Raw genomic sequence first — 19,281 nt, 5'->3', positions numbered from 1 at the left:
CCCGTCAGGTTTTAAATCATAACCTTCTGTTTTGGCTGTAGGTCAGGGTCCGTACGGGACGGCTTCTGGGTCCGGACTCGGACCGCGGTCCGCCTGTTAGTGACCTCTTAACAATTGAACACTGTAGAGGAAATGAAAAATAACTTAACAATAATGATCACATCACACACAATTTGATTTGTTTTTGAATACATCCGTTTAAAAACTCTAGGACCTTTGATAAACTGCCTATATACCTATGTACAAAACTTGTAGAGTTGGCAAACAGACTAAAAGCTATAACTGGAGCTAAAGGGGCAAAATAGTTTTTTGTGAATGATGGAATTCAATTTAAAAATTTTGATAAATGCCGATGCAGTATGTGAGTGATGTGTAATAGTGCTTAACATAGATGCACTTTGAATGTGTGTGTGAATGAGCGAATGGCAAAAACTGTACTGTAAAGCATTTTGAGTGGTCATTAACTCTCGTGTTGTTCCTGGGTCGGATTGACCCAGAGTGTGTGTGTGTCTGTGTGTGTGCGCGTGCGTGAGTGCGTGCGTGTGATCATACGCAAGCCCTGGCCGGTCAGGGTTAGGGTTAGGGTGACCCAAGGATTGTCATTATCCAATTCTCCTGGGGGGTCATTTACACCCCCAGAGAGGGCGCTGTGGTGCTCTGTGGGGCCAACGGCGACGGTGACTACGAAGACGACGACGGCGACGAGGACTACGACCCAGTGGGTGATGCTTCTGCAGATTTGTCATCCTTGGAAGAAGAAGAAGGACAAGACCACGGCGACACCACCACCACCGGACTCGTGGAAAGAGAAACCTTCCCGTCAAGAAACGGGGAAATAACATGGTCCTCGAGGGCGTACGGCCTCCTCCTCTGCTGCGGCTCAAAGCGGGGTCCCCTGGGGCCCCACGATCCACGCGACGTCCCGCACCGGTGACCTAGCCTCGACGTTCCACCTGTTCATCACGCCGTCGGTAGAGAACATCATCCTGGAGATGACGAATCGGGAGGGTCGTCGAAAATACAGCGACGAATGGAAAGGGATGGACGAGACCGACCTGTGCGCCTACGTAGGGCTGCTGATCTTAGCGGGCATGTACAGGTCCCGGGGCGAGGCCGCCGCCAGCCTGTGGGACGCCGAGAGCGGCCGGGCGATATTTCGTGCCACGATGCCCCTAAAACTCTTCCACACGTACTCCAGACTGCTGCGCTTCGACGACCGCGAGACGAGACGCACCAGACGAGCCACGGACAAATATTATTATTATGTTATGTTATGTTATGATGTTATGTAGATAGCAGCTGCTAGTCCTCGTCCTCATCTCATCTCCTCCTGTTTTTCTCCCTAGGCCGGTGTCCGTTCCGTCAGTACATGCCCAGCAAGCCGGCGAAATATGGGATCAAGTCGTGGGTGGCCTGCGATGCGAAATCAAGCTACGCTTGGAAGATGCAAGTGTACACCGGAAAGCCGAGCGCCGGGCGCCCAGAACGGAACCAGGGGTTGCGGGTAGTGCTCGATGTAACGGAGGGACTGCACGGTCGTAACGTCATGTACGACAATTACTTCACCTCCAACAAACTCGCGCGGCAGCTCCTGGAGAGGAAGCTCACCGTGGTCGGCACGGTTCGGAAGAACAAGCCCGAGCTCCCGACCGGGCTGCTCGCGGTCAAGGGAAGAGAGGTGTTCTCATCCAAGTTCGCATTCACGCCCACCGCCACTCTGGTGTCCTACATCCCAAAGAAAAACAGGAATGTGGTGCTCCTGAGCACACGGCACCCCGAGGGCGACATCAGCGACCGCGAGGATGGGAAACCGGTCATCGTCCTGGACTACAACCGCAACAAAGGTGGCATGGACAACCCAGACAAGGTGATCGGAACGTACAGCTGCAGGAGGATGACCGCGTGCTGGCTCCTGGTCGTCTTTCACAACATTCTCGATGTCTCTTCCTACAACGCCTTCGTGATATGGAGAGAGATCAACCCAGACTGGATGCCAGGCAAGCGGAACAAGCGGAGGGTGTTCCTAGGGCAGCTGGGAAAGGCTCTCGTGACTCTCGTTCATCGCACCAAGGGAGCGCATCCCCCGCACGGAAGCGTCCGCCGCGGTTGTGAAGGCTGTAAAAGCCGCCGCCGCCGCACAGAGAGCTCTTGACTACGACGCTCGACCCGAGCGTCCGGCCTCCTCCATAGCCCTAGCAGCAGCCCCGCTCGGGGCGAGTAAGAGGAAGAGGTGTCAGATATGCCCCAGGAAAAAGGACTGTAAAACTCACACCGTGTGCCGCGGGTGTAACAAATACATCTGCAAGGGCTGCTCACTTGTCTATGTGTGCGTCCTAATATGGGGTGGGCTATGTGAGGGGGCCAACAGCCGGGGGAAGCAGGGACAACACAAGGGTTAAATAGCTAGTGAACCGAAAAATTCACTCATTATCTACTCACCCCTATGCCGATGGAGGGGTGGGTGAAGTGTTTGAGTCCACTTAACACTTCTGGAGTATCAGGGGTAAACTTTGTTGCAGCAGAATCCGATACAATTGAAGTCAATGGCGACCGTTTCTTCAGACGTAATAAAACAACAGAAAAAACACAACATGCCTCCATACTGCTCCTGTGGTGTCATCCAAGTGTCCGCAAGCCCTGACATTCATATCCGGCTCGAAAGGAGGTAATTTACACCGTGTCTTAAGCCTAAAAGTCCACTGATATCTTCCTACGAGGTTCGTCCACGGACCCTCGGACTCACCATCATGTTGCTAGGTTAGCCACCTCCAGTGGACTTTTAGGCTTAAAACAGGGTGTAATTTAACTATTTTCTCGTCAAATATAAAGGTCATGGCTTGCGGACACTTGGATGACAACACACGTATGGGTGAGTGGATAATGAGTACATTTTCATTTTTCTGTGAACTATCCCTTTAAGACTGGAAATGTTCTATATAATTTCAAAAATACAAACAATTAATACAGATACAATTAAACATACAATTTAATGTACAACATAACATTACAACCTTGTGTTTGTATGCCTCAGCCAACCAGTCAAGTTGCAATTTATAGCCATGTCTGTCCAGACTGATAAGTGAGTAATTTGAAAGTATTCAATAAAAGATGTGAAGTGTATTTTGTTGTTAAACTTCATTTGAAAGTTACATAACCATATTTATCTGTTAATTTAACAAAGCCTGTAATTTTCCTTACCCCGCTCACCTGTCAAAGGGAACTTGAGACCCGCGGTGGGCACGACCACCACCCCCATACCAGGTCCTCTGCAGCACGGAAAGTTATCTGGACTGTGCTTTTCACTGATCACCTCCACAAAGGTACGGCCATCGTTGTCCTCCTGTGGCTCCATGGATATGTCCTGTTGCACGGCCTCCCCCTCAGCTGATCAGCAGTGTGGGAGAGAGACGGTGAAATTTTGTCATAATATTGCAAGAAAAAAATCATGACAATTTTCAATAATTTCCTTCAGTAATAATATCCGGGTTTCATATACTGTTTCTTTTTTTGATGGTGAGTAAACTCCCTGCTCTTTCATCCTTCTCTCCAAATATGACATTTTGAGAATGATATGTTAATATTACATGAATAAAGTAGTGTTTGAATATCAAAAGTCATTTGAATGTTCATTCTCTTCCTTCAGTGATGATGTGAGGGTTGCATATCCTTTTTTTTCTCTTGATGGTGAGTCTTTCCTGCCTTTTTCCAAGATGTACACTAAAGTGGACATGTCTACAAAATCTAATCGTAGTGTTTCACATGTCACACTTCTTACCCCCTATCCCGCTCTTTATTGACCATCAGCCACTCTAAGCTTCTCTGCTTGCACTTATTTGCTCCCCTTCACTCTCGAGAGCCCTCCAGTGGTTGTGTCATTCTGAGTGGAGTTAATACATTTCTTTTGTTGTTACTGCATAAATACCAGTGTCAACAGAAGATATTTCAGTCAGTAAGATTCACTTTTGCCCTGGCTGCTGCTGCTTGGGGTCAGATGTATCAGGGAGGGTTAACCTCACTATCCAGTTTTTGACTTCTTGTGTGTGTCATGCCAGATGTGGATACTTGAAGCATGATTGATCTTCATCGTATCAGTAGAGACAGTGATTAACATGTTGATCTCATAATGCAGTTACTGAAGGGTTAGGTTTAGGGTTAGGTGTTAAAGGGATAGTTCACTCCAAAAATGAGAGTTCAATTATTATCTGCCCACCCCCTATGCTGGGATGGAGGGGTGGTATGCTTCTGAGTCCACAAACTGCTGGAGTTTCAGGGGTGTTTCAGGTATCAGCCGAATCCAAAACAATTTAAGACATTAGTGACCTATCTAAGATCGCATTAAAACAGAAAAAACAACATGCCTCCATACTGCTCTCAGAAACCTCAGTGTCCACAAGTTCCCGCAATTGCTTCAAACCTGCTCCCTAGAATATTAATGTAGACTTTAGCATTTCCGATGGTCCCTGAATGCACATCGTCGGAAGATATAGGTGGACATTTGGACTTTAGTTCACCCATACTTTGTACATAGTCAGAGCATCCTGAGGCAGGAACAACTCCTGTGTCAGAGGCCTGTCCATACCTGTTCTAGGCTTCATTATTTTTTTAATTGCACGATTAGGAATATGAGCAGGTGCCACATGGAGGTTGTGACTAGTCAAACAATGAATTAAAACTCCCTCAGGTAAGAGTGATAACACAGAGTGTGATTTGGTTGCAGTCTGTAAGAATCTGTTCATATATACTCAAATTCTGATTGGTCAAAATAAAGCTTCCCCATTTGGGGATCAGATTGCAGTTCAACCCTGTAAAGCTCAGGCTCTACTTAGACACAAATATATTGATCTCAAGTACAATGTTTACCATGTGAAACTATTTCGTTTAGCATGTTAACATTTGCTATTCAGCACGAAGCACAGCTGAGGCTATTGGAATGTCACATTCACGGTGTATTTATCATTTATTGTTTATTCTGGACCTTAATAATGGCACAGGATGGGTAAAAGGGAATCACTGCAGTGTTATTACAAATCCTTAGGTAAAAAGCAAATGTCGTTATCCATCCATCCAATAAGCATTGAGACATTTCACTAGGAAAAAAAAAAAAAAAAAAACTTAATTTGCACTGAGGCGAAGTCAGAGATCACTGAGGTCATTACGTTTCCTCCTCTGTGGTTCACAGCCAGACAACACAGCACCAATGAACACATTCATGTGAAAGTTTTTAGACTTTCAAATACTACAAGTCAAATAAAGTTCTTGCCATTCATCCTTTTCATAATGTAATAGTAAATAAAGCTGTATGAATGGCTTATTATAATCCTCATACATCCAACATAAACACACAAAGGCAACAATGAATTTATCTATATTAGGACATCCCCAAAACTTAGAGTTTCTCTCTTGGCATGTTTAAGATCTTTTAAAATCAGTTTACAGACCATGTATGTTGCTTTTTATTCTCCATCAGTCATTTTTTCCACTGATTGCTATATATTTATATGTAATATTGCCACATTGTGTTTTTAATCTGTTGGCTGTGTGTGTGCTTGCTGATCATCTGGACCAAAACCTCCTGAGGAGGAGAGATAGATGGACAGATGGAGATGATATTTGTTTTTTATGTACTTAATATGCTCCACCCTAGCAGCCATGAGGACACTTGTTTTGTGAATATCTATCAACTTTCCACACTAAGCTGACCTGCATTTGTGTTTTCCAATATGTGTATGAATAAATTAACTGCTGAACCTGCACTAGCAACAGTTGAAACAGTGTAAAACACACAGTAAAACATGAGAACTAAGTTGGACGTTCACATCACATTATTTTATTCTCCATTAGTTTCACCTCAAACACATACAGTATTTAGACAGAGCTGTGAGTACATTTGTGTTAAACTGCTTGTTTGTGGGACAACACAGGGACGAACTCTCTCTCTTTGAAGCTGCAAAAGAAAAAAGAATAAATATTAGTATATTATATTCATGAAGTCCAGAGTTGTTGTTGACATCATTACCTCTGCCAAGGAAGTTACGTTTACCTCTGCTGAGTTAAGAGCATTACACAAAGAACTTAACAAATTACAATGAATCTTGGAAGAAAGATATGGTATCGTAGGAGAAGAACCGACACAACTTTTGGCAAAGTGCTCCAGGAACCAGCTTTTCACTTTTTTACCACATTGTGAGATATTAAGCTTCAATATTTGTTGATTTCTCAGAGAATAATTCATGGATCTTGATGAAACAAATGTTTTTTTAGGGACTGATATTTTTAAGTTTGTGCAATTGGCATTGATTCAAATAAAAAATCCAGATGTAGTTAATTTAAATATGGTTTCAAAAAGGGGATTTGCTGTCTTTGTGGAGGTACTCTATGTTTTCGACTAGGTCATAGAGGTTCTTGAGTAGCGTCTGACCAATTAAAGACATTATTACTTTTGTGGTTGGGTTAGAATGTTCTTGTATCATCATGTATTGTTACCTGCAGCATAAGTGTAGATATATTCTGTCTCAGCCTGGTCACCTGAGAAAAAAGAATTAAAGGACAGATGGATTTTTCTAAAATATAACCTTTCATATATGCTTGATGGTTCTCAAAGGACTTAGGTTTGAAAGAGCTACCACGGTCTGGTAGTAGTCATACATCTTGACCACGGCTGGTTTCAGGCCCTGCACTGCGCCCCGGGATGAGACGTAACCTGTGTTGATGGGTATGTCTTTGGTAGCTGTTGGTTAAAAGAAAAGACAGATGACGTAATATGTAACAATCAGAAAAATCCTTATCTCTTGACCACTGTGAATTCCTCTTACCTCCTGGATGTACACCATAACATGATCATCCTTTTCTTCAACACGATTCACCAGCACGGGGCGCCCTTTGGGAGTTGTGGGGGAGAGGATAATCAACTGGGTTTCTCTATCAATAACGGATGTAAAATCCAGTTCAAGTTCCACTAATAAATGCACCTCCTTCAAAGACTGTGGATTCGGGACAAAGCCAGAGAGCATTTTGATGTTCAGGATCACCATGTTCGTATTTTCCTCTTTTCCATGATATCGCAATAAACCATAAAGAAGTCCCATACCTTCACCATTGTCCACAGTTAGATATGTTTGAGCATGTTGGCCACCGGTTCATCCACCATCAGGTACACTGGTATCTACAGAGGATTGTTTAACAAAATGACAGTACACCTCATCATTAGTGTAACTTGTGGGAGTAGATTACTACAGGCATCTATCACAGACTGAGTTTGCTTCTTGGCGCCGCCAGCCTCTGCCTCTGACCTCAACACTGAAGGATGATTTAGTCTGAGTTGGGATGTTGGTAGTTGGGGATTAATCTGAGAAACAGAGACAAGGGAAAGATGGGATTAAAAATACAGAAACACCATATCAAGAATTTTGAGCCAAATTTATGAAACAGAAGAACCATGTTGTTTTCAAGGGAGTCACATTTACACATCCCGATTTAGTTTGTTGTATTAAGGGCTGCTGCACACAGGAGAATCTGATGATTTTGGACTTGGATTCAAAGCCCCTTCTCTGGACAAAAATGTGGTAATCATTCAGTCTCTGCCGATTATCTGCCCAAATAACCCTGAAGTGTGATGGTTATGCAAAATGACCTTAGTTCTACAGATTGAGTGAGAGCCTCCCCGATCTTGAATATCAAATCTGTTTTATTTTCACGATAATTGGCTCCGACAGAAACCCGCATGCAAGTTTTCAGCACTCCAGTTCAGAAGGTGGCAGTAATGGACAACCTAGTGTGTCTTTGAGATCCGAAGTCTCTGGAATCGCCACTGTGAAAAGGTTTTCTGCAAACGTCAAGTCTGCCACTATGTCTGTGATCTCCCACATTTTTAAAATCGTTGAAGAGTTGAAAATCCTCTTACCAGGCTATGAACAAACCTTGTCTGTAACGAACCGAGATTACAAGTACTCTGCTCAAAGTGTTCACCTCTTTTCTAAGGCTTAATGGCTTTATGGTAGCATCAAGTCATTTCCAGGTTGTAAGAGTTTAGGACCGACTGGTCATTTCATTCAAAATCCAGTTATTTGAATAGTCAGACTGGCTTCATTTATTTAAAATGAGAAACAAAGTTCACTGCATACAGACACCACATATAATGGATGCAGCACTTTCTGCAGATTCTCTGCACTACTACTGTAAGACTGTTGAGGTGAGTATTTAACAAACAGAAGCAAGTTGCTCCAGTGTTGACTGACCTGCATAGCTACGCGCTACCTTCACCTTCACGCTGTACTTCTCTATCACGTCCTGTAAAGCCTCTTCTCCTGGTACAGCAGTTTGTTGTCCCTGTTCACATCAAATGACAGCTGACTACTGGGGACTGCACCATCACTGTGTTTGAACCCTCTGGACGAATACCAGAGTGGAGAAGACAGAGCCTGGAAGAGCCACCACTGTGTCCTGCAACACACATGTACCTGTTACTTTAAATTTTTACAATATAATCACTTGTGTTTACACATACAGCAGGAAGAGGTGGAAGGTCACCATTAAAAAAGTAAAAGCTGACAATGGTGCCCCAATTGTTGTTACACTAGTGATTGCTTGAAACTGTGCTTGTACTCATATACTGTAACAGCAGCAGCTAACCCTTGTTGACAGGTAATGCAGCACAGATCATATTTAGAACTTTAGCAAACATGATTTCTACCATCATGAATTTAACTGAATTTATTTTAAGAAAACCTGTTTGGAATTTTTCAGATAAGATGTAATTTCTAACCTACTTACAATCTAAATCATAAACTACTATAAAATAGCTACACACACACACACACCTCTGTTTGGTTTGTACCTGTGTGGACTATATTCATAAGAAGTTCTGGGGCTGGACCCGTCAGCCATCTGACAATGCGAGAGGTAGCCCCAGCTCTTCAGCACTACGAGGCACTGAGTTTGGCCAGCATCACATAGGAGCTGGATTCCACAGACAGAGAGGCTGATGTTTCAAGTTGCTGTCTGAGACCAATGGAGGAAACCCCAAACACATCCATCCACAAACATACAGGCATAAGGTCAGCTATGACAGTAAGTAGGTTCCATTTTTAGGAGGACAGTCGCCTGCTTGTGTCCAACTGTAGCCAAGGTGCTGCAGGAGGTGAGCACGGGTCTCCATGTCTCCTGCCAGGTGTAAGACGCACGCCAACAGAGCTGTGGTGGTAGGTGTTAATGAGGTCATTGGCGGACCTTACAGTGACAGGTTTTTCACCACAGCATTCTGTAATGGCTATTTTAGATTGAGAGCATGTAAATTGACACAACATAAACTCAGAATTTAGATATTATCACTATAGAGTAGAAAGAGTCTTCAGTCCATCTTCAGAACCACTCAATTAAATAATGAAGAAAGATGCAGAAGTAGCTAAACAACTACTTTACTGTTGTTAATCACTACAAAGACAGGTCATTATTTTATAGCCTACAACACAAACCAAAAGAACTGTTTGTGTTAAGATAGTTTTTCAATCTGAACTCTCCATGAGGAAAAGTAGCTGTTGTTATAGTTAGGTTTATACATTGTAATAGTGCATATTATATTGTTAATTAGAATCAGGATAATTAGCACTCATAAAAACAAAAGTGTATACTAACAGGGTGGAAGTGTGGAAGATTTTGCCAACATTAGGTACAAACAAAAACTATTAATAATATAAAAGTGAATTACTTAAATTGTGTAAACTTTTTGAAATTATTAGCAGTTGGTGAAACAATCGAGCTTAATACTGTACTGAAACAGATGCCATACAATGGGAAGCATAGGACGACATTTATAGTTTAGTCACAAAACAGTTTTGTGGATTGCTGTGTCGAGCAAAGCCACCAGATTTGAAATCTGAGGCTGTCGATCAGCTTGTTACTCAAGTAAACAGAAGTAATGTTTCCACCAATGCGTGATATTACAAACACAATGTGTGATATCACTTTGTGTTATCTCAGGTGGATACTAGTTCATGCACAATAATACTTTCATAGCAGGGGTTGTCAGCATAGAACAGGATTAAGTGTTGACCCCTTCACCCTTTTTGGCATAGGAGGGTGCTTTCACCACATAACTTGACCAAAAAGCAAACAATTATTTGTTTTCTTTTATCAGTGGAGAGATGTGAGATTGGTGCAAGGCATATGTTTATCTTATAATTGCAAAAAGTTTGGAGTGAACAGCTTGAGATAAGTTTGGGAGGGAGTTTACTCACACATCAGTGGATCTACCTCATCTCTGAAGAAACCGCAGTGATAAGCAGTAAGCGCTACCATCAGGACCACACCACCCTGTAGGAAGGGAACAATATTCAACACGTATCACTGTGCGTGCAACACACAGGACCCACTTAACAAACATGATTTTTGTGCTTGCAGCCACATTCACTTTTTAATGCCATTAAACAAACGATTTTCACCAAATATTTTAAATAAAGTACAGCAAGATATTACTCTGATAATAAAATGTCTACTCTTCAGTTTCAAGTGATATTGTTTTAATCACAGTCTAACAGGTACAAAGCTCTCACCATCCTGTTGTTAAAAAGTTTTCCTGACTGTTCAAAACAACCATTTTTACGTTGTTTTTCCTCCAGCCAAGTTTTAGATGATTCAATATTCTTTTTTGGTCAATGTAGATGAAAAAGATTTACTGCAGCAAAAGATCTCAAATACTGAAAGCAGTCAGCCTGAGGACATCAAACAAAGTTAATACCTAATAAAAGGGATAAGAGACGCACTTGTTCTGTAACACGCTTCATGACACTGGAAATTATACCACAATATGGTATAGGTCATAAGTTTGGCTAGTTCATGCATTAGTTACCAACTATGCAGTGCTCCATTCTAAACCTGCCTGTTTGGAATGGCATGTTCTCTTTGTCGTGGTGTCTGAGCTATCATAGAAATATCCTGGTCATTAGTGACTCCTCCTCAGATGTTCTGGCAATATACTGTCACTTTGTATTGTTTGTGTGCAGAGCTTTTATAAACAGTCTATTGTGAAGAGTGAAGTTAGGAAAACTCTGTGTTTTGCTACCTGGTTTATATGCAATGAAGATTATGAATTCAATGTTTTCATAGAATTTGATTGATAAAGCAGCTTCCGCTTTATAAACAATCTTAAATGATTACAAGTATTTGAATACATCGCATGTTAGCTATTTCAGAGGTCTAGACACAACTTCAGTCAAAAAAATTTTCTAAATAAAAGCTTTTTTAATTCAACTTGATATAAGGCATTGCAGCACTAAAACAAACTTGGTGCTTTTGACTGTTGTCATGACGGAGATCAGCACCCACAACTGGATATAATGGAAGAAACAATCAAAATATATGGCAGACATATATTATTGGCCACAGACCATTGCCAGTTGCTAACCACAGCTGTAGCTTATCTGAGGACTCAGAAGAAGACATGATCAACTTCAGTTCACAGACTGGCCATTAGCACACTGCCCCGCCCCAATGACTGGGCAGGCACTTCCTGGGCTATTAATAATACATGCCAAGTGTGACAAAAAGATGAACGGTTCTAAGATATGTAACACATAACAGAAACACAGAGAAGCAGAATGGGTGGTAGATAAAATAATTCCTATGTACATCAGTTATTTCTCACCAAGTGCCCTGTTCCTGATCCAAATGTGCTGTGGCCCATCAATATGTTTGTAGTTCAGCTGTCTCTGGTAATCTGTAGAATAAAAATAAATACAAGCTTATTAGGACATAATGTTCACACCAGTCCCAGATTAGTTCAGCTGTGCCAACTGAGGCTCACCGCTTGACAGGAAGTTGGTAGACTTCTCCATGATGGCCGGTGTCATTGCTGTAAGCCAGGTAGTGGAGGATGTAGATGTTGGGGGTTGTGGGAGCACCATACCCTGCTCACCGCCATCCACACGGTGATCCTAAGCAGCCCATCCAGGTTTCTTTTCAGGCCTCACCCCAGGATGTCGCCTGCAATAAATACAGTGACTCACTAAACATGTAAATGACTTGACACTGATATAAAACCATGTTAACAAGCTTCAAACACAAAGGACACAGAAGGCCATGCACTAAAGGAGTTTTGGTATTTTCCCTCAACTGTACTGAATTTCTTACAAATAGCAATTGTGATCTTTATAAGGCATATCCTTGAAATCACAAGTTCTCCAGTTATTCAAACACAACGTGCAGCTGTGGAACTGTTGTTTTCATAAATTTAAGGTCTTGACCTTTTATGTCCTAACCCTTAAAATTGAACATCTTTTATTATAATTCATTGTTTATTTTGTTAGTGATTTTTTTGTGTGAAGCACTTTGTAACCTTGTTTAGATAGGTGCTATACAAATAGTTATTATAATGTTTGACTAAATAACTACTTTCTGTATAATGTATGAAAGGTTGCTGGTTGCATTATACAAACAATGCAATCTCTCAAGAAGGACAATGATATCCAAATGTCCCTTTTACTATCAATGTCCTTATTTCTGAGGCATCAAGAAAAAGGTGAACTGTTAACTCTGCAAAATGAGTTTATCCGCTAACGCAACCGATAGTGAGGCACCAGCTGATCCCTCGATCACATTCTCAGGGAGCTGTAACTCCATTTCCCTCTGTCAAAGTCTTCCTGTGTACAGACAGAGAACAACAACCTTTAGAGACAAACTCAACACGGTCAGGGTCAAACAAAGACGCTATCTAGATTTATGAACAGTTAGTGATCCTGAATCATAGCAGTTCTTGATGAAGCAATAAGATCAATACAATGAAACATTGGTCCATCTTGAAGAATAGTTCAAATATTACATTCTTATGGACAAATGTATGAAAATGCATTTAAGTAATGACTTTTGAAAATTTGGAGATGCTCACTAAACTTGGCAGAAAGGCCACAATAACCAATGTGTATACTACCTTTTGCAAGTGGTGGTCGATTTACCTTTGGACAGAGCAGCAGGGTTGTGGGTCTTTGTCACTTTTGTGTCTCCTCAGCCTGAGAGGCAAAGAGGTAGGGAATAATGAGAGTTGTTGAGTTTCCAACTGGTATTTATTTTAAAAGGCTTTGGAATAAAGACCATTGCTATTATGTACAAATATCAACTACCTTTACTATGAGTGGTCTAGTGACTATCGCCGATACGGCTCCTTTTCTGGAACAATCAACAATCTCATTTCCACAGGAAGTGTGAGATCTCCACAGCCTCAGCAGTCACTGACACATTCACAACCCTGAGAAAAACTATTAAACCCTGTTTGAAACTTCAATTGAGACTATCTCAGATCCACTAAATTTCAAAAGTATTTGCCACTGTGATGGATTTCCCTGATTTCACAGAGATTTAAAAGATGTGAAACAGGCACAGTAATCCCACTACCTTGGCAAAAGTGTGGATGAAAGCTTGAAGCCTCACCCAAAGCTGTAGGGGACATGTTCCAGCTGAGGGTCAAGCGCTCATTGCCACACAAACAGGATGTGTACTTATCACCAGGAGAGGGGGGTGAGGTAATTAAGGAGGTGTTGCGCCACAGAGACCTGTTCAAGAGACACAATATATTTTAAACTGCTGATGTGAAGCTAATGTGAACAAATTCTCAAACTGCTGCATGTTTCGAGACATACAAACCTGATTCTATCGTCTCAGTAACGTTGATACTAATAAAATTAGAATAAACCAAATAAGTATATTAGAACCAATGTTGATCTTTAAAATTTGTATCTGCATCATTATATGTTATCAACTGTTTAAATGAGAAACATTAGATGCTTGTTTAATTCATAACTAATTATGAGGTGATGTACATTCATTAGTGTACAGATGAATTTAATATATATTAAAAGGGCATCATCAACATTGCATTATATGTGTAGAGTCTCTCAGGGTCTCCACAGAAGGGTTAGTGAAGTATTTTGAATCTCCATTGTTCATAAGTCAAAATTGGAATCAAATTAAGATTTTTCACCATGAATTTGGCCAAAGTAATACCCCCAACAACCCTGCAAAACATTCTCAACCTCACGCTTGTGTTTAGTGCCAACTCGTGAATGTTTGCAGGCAAAGATGGAGAACATAAAATCACTAAACATCAGAAAGTTAATGTTATTACATGGATGCTAGATTGTTGCTAAGTTGACATTAGCTACAGGTTATTTAAAACTTCCTTACCATGATGCAGCTGGAAAGGTAGTTGAAGATGGTTGCCTTCAGTTCAAAGTGCTCCCCGGATGATGGAGTAGGGAGGCATCGTGGGAGCTCGAGGAAGAATGGCTGAAGACGGTGATTTTCAGGAGCCAAGCCAAAACCCTGGAGGGGACAAACAGAAAGCCTGCCTCCCAGGTGGTGATGGTATCAGGGACAAGGAGGGACACATCTCTTCGCTCCTGATGCTCTGGATTAACAAATACACAGAGACACAGCGACTGAGCTAGAAAAACTTAAAAAATTTGACAATAAAACCATCATTGCAGATAAACCAGGTAGGATGAACACAGTTTTCTAAATTCCCTCTGCACCATACAATGTTTATAAAAAAAGTTCTGCACACAAAATACAAAAAATTAACAGTATATTGTAAAACTGTTTGAGGTGGACTCACTAATAAGACAGAATAATTCTCTGGTATAATATAATAAATAGTTTGCAGGGAAAAAGCAGAAAGAAAAACTCAGTTACATTAATACATCCAACGATGTATTAATGTAAATTCATACTAATATTTGATTCATATACAAGCTCACCCAACTTCCACCAGGTCCCATATCCAAGTCTCGGGGAAGAAAGTACGGACTGTCTCTATAGCTGGAAGAGGATAGTGTGGGGCACCATGACCACCAGGCCCGGCCATTCCCTCTGCTACTCCCCTTGGGGCCATTACAGGAACACTTTCATATGCAACAACTGAAAGAAACCAGAAAATATTCAACTAGAAAGACAGAAGTAACCAGTGGTGGGATGTAATGTAGTAAATTTACTTAGTTACTGTACTTAAGTACATTTACCATGATACTTTACTGAAGTAGATTCTTTTTTTTATGTTGTAATCAATGAGAGATCTGCATTCTGAAACTAATCAAGATGGGTGAAACATTAGACACTGTCTTTGAACGCCAGCAAAGCTGCAGATGGAAATGATTTGACCAGCCATTATGATGAATAGGTGATGGTTGAGAGAGATGAGCAACAGATATGTCGATGGGAAAGTTTACCTCCATATTGTTAAAGGAAAAGAAGTACAGATCCCGCTGGCTTCCTATCTTGAAATGGTGATGTTGGTAATCTTATTGATCCAGAGGATGATTAACAAATACATATAAAGAGAGCGGACTGTTGGATGTCCGGAGCATGGGGAGCCCTGTTATGTTAAATTGTACTATCATTAGTTAGCCACTTACTATTGTGTTTGTATTATGTGCTGCTGATTGTCATTATTTACTTTTTCCTATTATAAGATGTGAGGTGGGGTGGCACAAGCGATTAAATAAATTATTAATGTACTGATATTGTAGTGGTGGGGTTCAAGGGGCAATGGTGTGTCTATAATATTGTTAATTATAGAAAATCACAATGTGGGGAAAAAAATAATGATGAATAGGTTACGCACTTTTACTTTTCAATAATTTACAACTATTTAAAAGAAAGTACTTATACAAGAAAAAGTAGAAATAGAAATGCTAATGTGGTCCTTACTTACTTGAGTTTATTCATTGCTACAGCAGAACAGTTAGCATACTTACCATAGTGGCCTTGGTGGTATTCTTCCTTTGGAAGTTGAGGCATGGAGGCACTGGATAAACAAGTTTGTAGCCATCTTCAGTCCAACGCTTCTAAACAGCCTAACATACAACCATTAACTGCATGTGTAAAAAAAAAATGAAATCCTTTATTATGACGCTATTCGTATGTGGATTTCTACTCTGGAAAACTGTAAAATGCATCAGTACTTCCTTTGTGCAGGACGTAGATAAAATGTATATCTTCTTGGTCTCACCCGCAAGCATTCTACTGCATCATTACATCATATGGAATATAAAACGCTGGTGACAGGCAACAAGTCAAAATCTGTAAAGAAAAAAAAGGTTGAAAGCTGGAAACTGCTGCATGAAGATCTGATGACTGTATTGGTGATTTAGGGCAGTTTCGACCAAAAGGTGGATGGCACAAAACACTCATTATCTAGTTCACTTGTGCCATGAGACAGGCTAAGTGGTTTTTCTGTTGCTTTATTACTGCCTGAAGATAGGTCACTAATCAGCTACACTGTTTTACCCCCTGAAACTCCAAAAGTGTTGTCTGATTCAACACTTCAGGACATAAAGCCATAGCCTCTGGGTAACTGATATTATAAATGGTGGAAAAGATTTTAAGAGAGTACTAGAATAAAACTCCAGGATGTCAGCATCTTCTGTAGAGTAGCATACCTTGTCTGCAGTCAGACCCTTCCCCTGGCTCCCATGATGAGGACGCTCTGGTCGACAGCACTCACTCCACACAGGAGTCTGGCTGGGCCTTCAGCTGCATGGTGGTCTCCTCTCCTGGGACTGAAGGATGGAAGAAACTCCAGCGACACCTGACAAACACAGAAAACACACATCCCACCATCTGACTTCATTGGAATAAGACTGAAAGGTCTATAATATTGACAGTGGGACATTGATGTATATTCTACCCAAACTTAAAATGTAAACAAATGTCAAACAAACTTAAGGAGCTGGTATGTGTTCCGGAGGGGAGTGGCCACATGGCAGATTGACCTGTCGGAGTTTGCTGTATAAATGAACTCATGATGGCTGATGTCCTGTATTTTAAAGCGTGATCAAACTTCAGGACAGATGTGGAGAGCTACAGACTTGACTGCTGACAGGGGGGGATTGTGCACTTTTATACACACACTACAGTTTGGGTTTTGCCAAAGTTTGGTGACTTAGTCCACACATGCTTTTGTTGAGGGTAGTCCCATGCAGCAAAACCAATGGTTGGTCTCAGTTATTAAGGATATTACGAGCTAAAGTTATTGTTGCCAGTCTCCACTGCCTGTTGTGCTCAGGCTGGTTCTTCCTTGTGGTGATGGAGGTCAGAGCAGCATAGCTGTCATAAATGATCTAGTCTCTGTGGATTGGCTGACTGAGATGTTGATCTGCACTTTCTGGCTTCAGATGAGGGACATGAATCATGACACAAGTGAACTTGTCGTACACAGATCACAACACAATATGTCTTGTTTGTCACTGAACTCAGGTAAAAGTAATTCATCTGATGTGAGTGTGGTTTTTCTACATGAACACTTTACATCAGTGCTTCTACAAGTGCCATCTAGCTTATTGATTCATAAATGCTCATTGTGGCCTCTCAAATCTAATTCCCTGTTTGCTTTGTATTATTGGCCATATAATAAGCCTTATTTTGATCCACTCCCATTTGCTCAAATTCTCTGTCCTCTCCTCCTATAGGACAGGGCTGCATATGCACACACAAACTGAGCAGTAACAGTGAAAGAGTTGAAATTGTTGACTACTTTCTCAAACTGGCTTGCTACTCCATATCCTTGTGGAAAGCCTGGGTACATATCCACATTATGTAGCAAACACGTTCTGCACCTACATTTGACAAGCGCAGCTGGTGCCTCATGTTTTCTTCTATACTGACCTTGTGACTGAAGCACTTCTCTACGGAGAAGTCAGCACTGTGAGCGATCACAGTCTCACTGGGGAGGACGGCGTATGCCAAGACCTGGACTTCTGGTGCCATTTCTGGATGCACATTCAACGCAAAGGATATTCCACCCTCAGTCACTAAAAGGTGAAGTTAGAAACAAGTATCATCCACATGTCTCCATGTAATAAAACAGCAGTACAAGTATATTTTCATTCCATGTATATCTCAAAAATAAGATTTTCCAGACTCTTGATTAAAGCCCGTCTCTGCTCACCCGGAAGGTCTTGAACTTCAATCTGTTTAAATCCTTGCATGATAATGGCTCCTCTGGATAAGACCTAGAGAGTTTGTGACAAAATGGCAGAATGAATGAGTCATGCAAAAAATAAAACCTCATTCCCTGGCACAATAGATCAGTGGTTCTCAACTGGTCTGGCTTCGGGGCCCACCATCACCCCTTAATGACAAGCTGCGACCCAAATCGAGGAAAATTTTCAACTTCTCAAATTTATTTAATGAAAAGATGGTGCAGTTTGAACCTGAAATAGTACAGAATGTGTATGCCAACACAAAAAAAAGAAGTTTAATGATAACCAAAATGCGAGCAGGTGGCGATGCTAGAGGGAAATATTCCCTTTTACACTCAATTAGCTGCATTTTAATTAACTACCCAAAAGTGCATCTTAAGGACACAAGGTAAAACAAAATATATAACAATTCAGTAACTTCAGCCTTTTTTTAACAGACTCAACAGTGCTTTCATGCACAAACATGAAATAAAAAAGTCCAACTACATTACATTTAGCTGACTCTTTTATCCAAAGCGACTTACAATAAGTGCATTCAACCATGAGGGTACAAACCCAGAACAACAAGAATCAAGAAAGTACAATTTCTTCAAAAAAGCAAAACTACAAAGTGCTATAAATAAGTGCCAACTACTGAGAAGTAGTTTCAAAAAGACTCCTCACACTTCTTAACAAAAACTGTGAAGGAGTGTGAATAGGCTGCACTCCGCTGCATAAAAAAATCCCCTTAAAAATAAAAGCACAGGATTTTTTTTTCTTAACATTTGTTTTTGCCCAGGCAAAGGCCCGCGACCCACTGAAAACGGGTCCGCGACCCACCAGTTGAGAATCAATAAATGCAAGTTTATATCAAAGGTTTTTTGATTTAATGAACATTTATTTATAATCGAAATTTATTGAGGGAGGCCCTCATTTGAAATGAAGTCAATTGAGGGGATACAATAAAATACACATAAACAGATACAGTGAATAAATTAACACGCAAATATGATGCATAGAGAATACAGAACATAAAACAATTCAAGTAAAAAACAAGAAGATAAAGCTAAATGGCTGTCAAGAATGCAAATCCCCTGGGGGAACTGAAGTTTTTTTTTTTAAAAAGACACTTTGCAATGAGTTCCAGGCAGTAGGCGCAAAGAAACTAAAAGCAGTTCGAACAACCTCTGTACAAATGCGAGGGGCCTGCAATGGAAGCCATTCATTTGAACACGTTTGATATCTGAACTGATCCTTTCAGTCTGTCAAAAACTGATATGAATGTCATTTTAAAATATATTTTCCATGTCCATATTTCTGTGAAAAACATCTTGTGATA

The 19,281-nt window shown here is 41.0% G+C and overlaps 1 protein-coding gene across 1 annotated transcript in view; it reads right to left on the bottom strand.

Annotated features, from left to right (window-relative positions):
* The window catches only part of LOC124851625 (alpha-2-macroglobulin-like), a 52,972-nt gene that overhangs the window by 28,321 nt on the left and 5,370 nt on the right, over nt 1–19,281 (bottom strand).

The sequence above is a fragment of the Hippoglossus stenolepis genome, chromosome 4, assembly GCF_022539355.2.
Source record: "Hippoglossus stenolepis isolate QCI-W04-F060 chromosome 4, HSTE1.2, whole genome shotgun sequence".
Lineage (NCBI taxonomy): Eukaryota > Metazoa > Chordata > Actinopteri > Pleuronectiformes > Pleuronectidae > Hippoglossus > Hippoglossus stenolepis.
The sequence above is the reverse complement of the archived record's forward strand: the minus strand, read 5'-3'. Positions and strand labels throughout refer to the sequence as shown.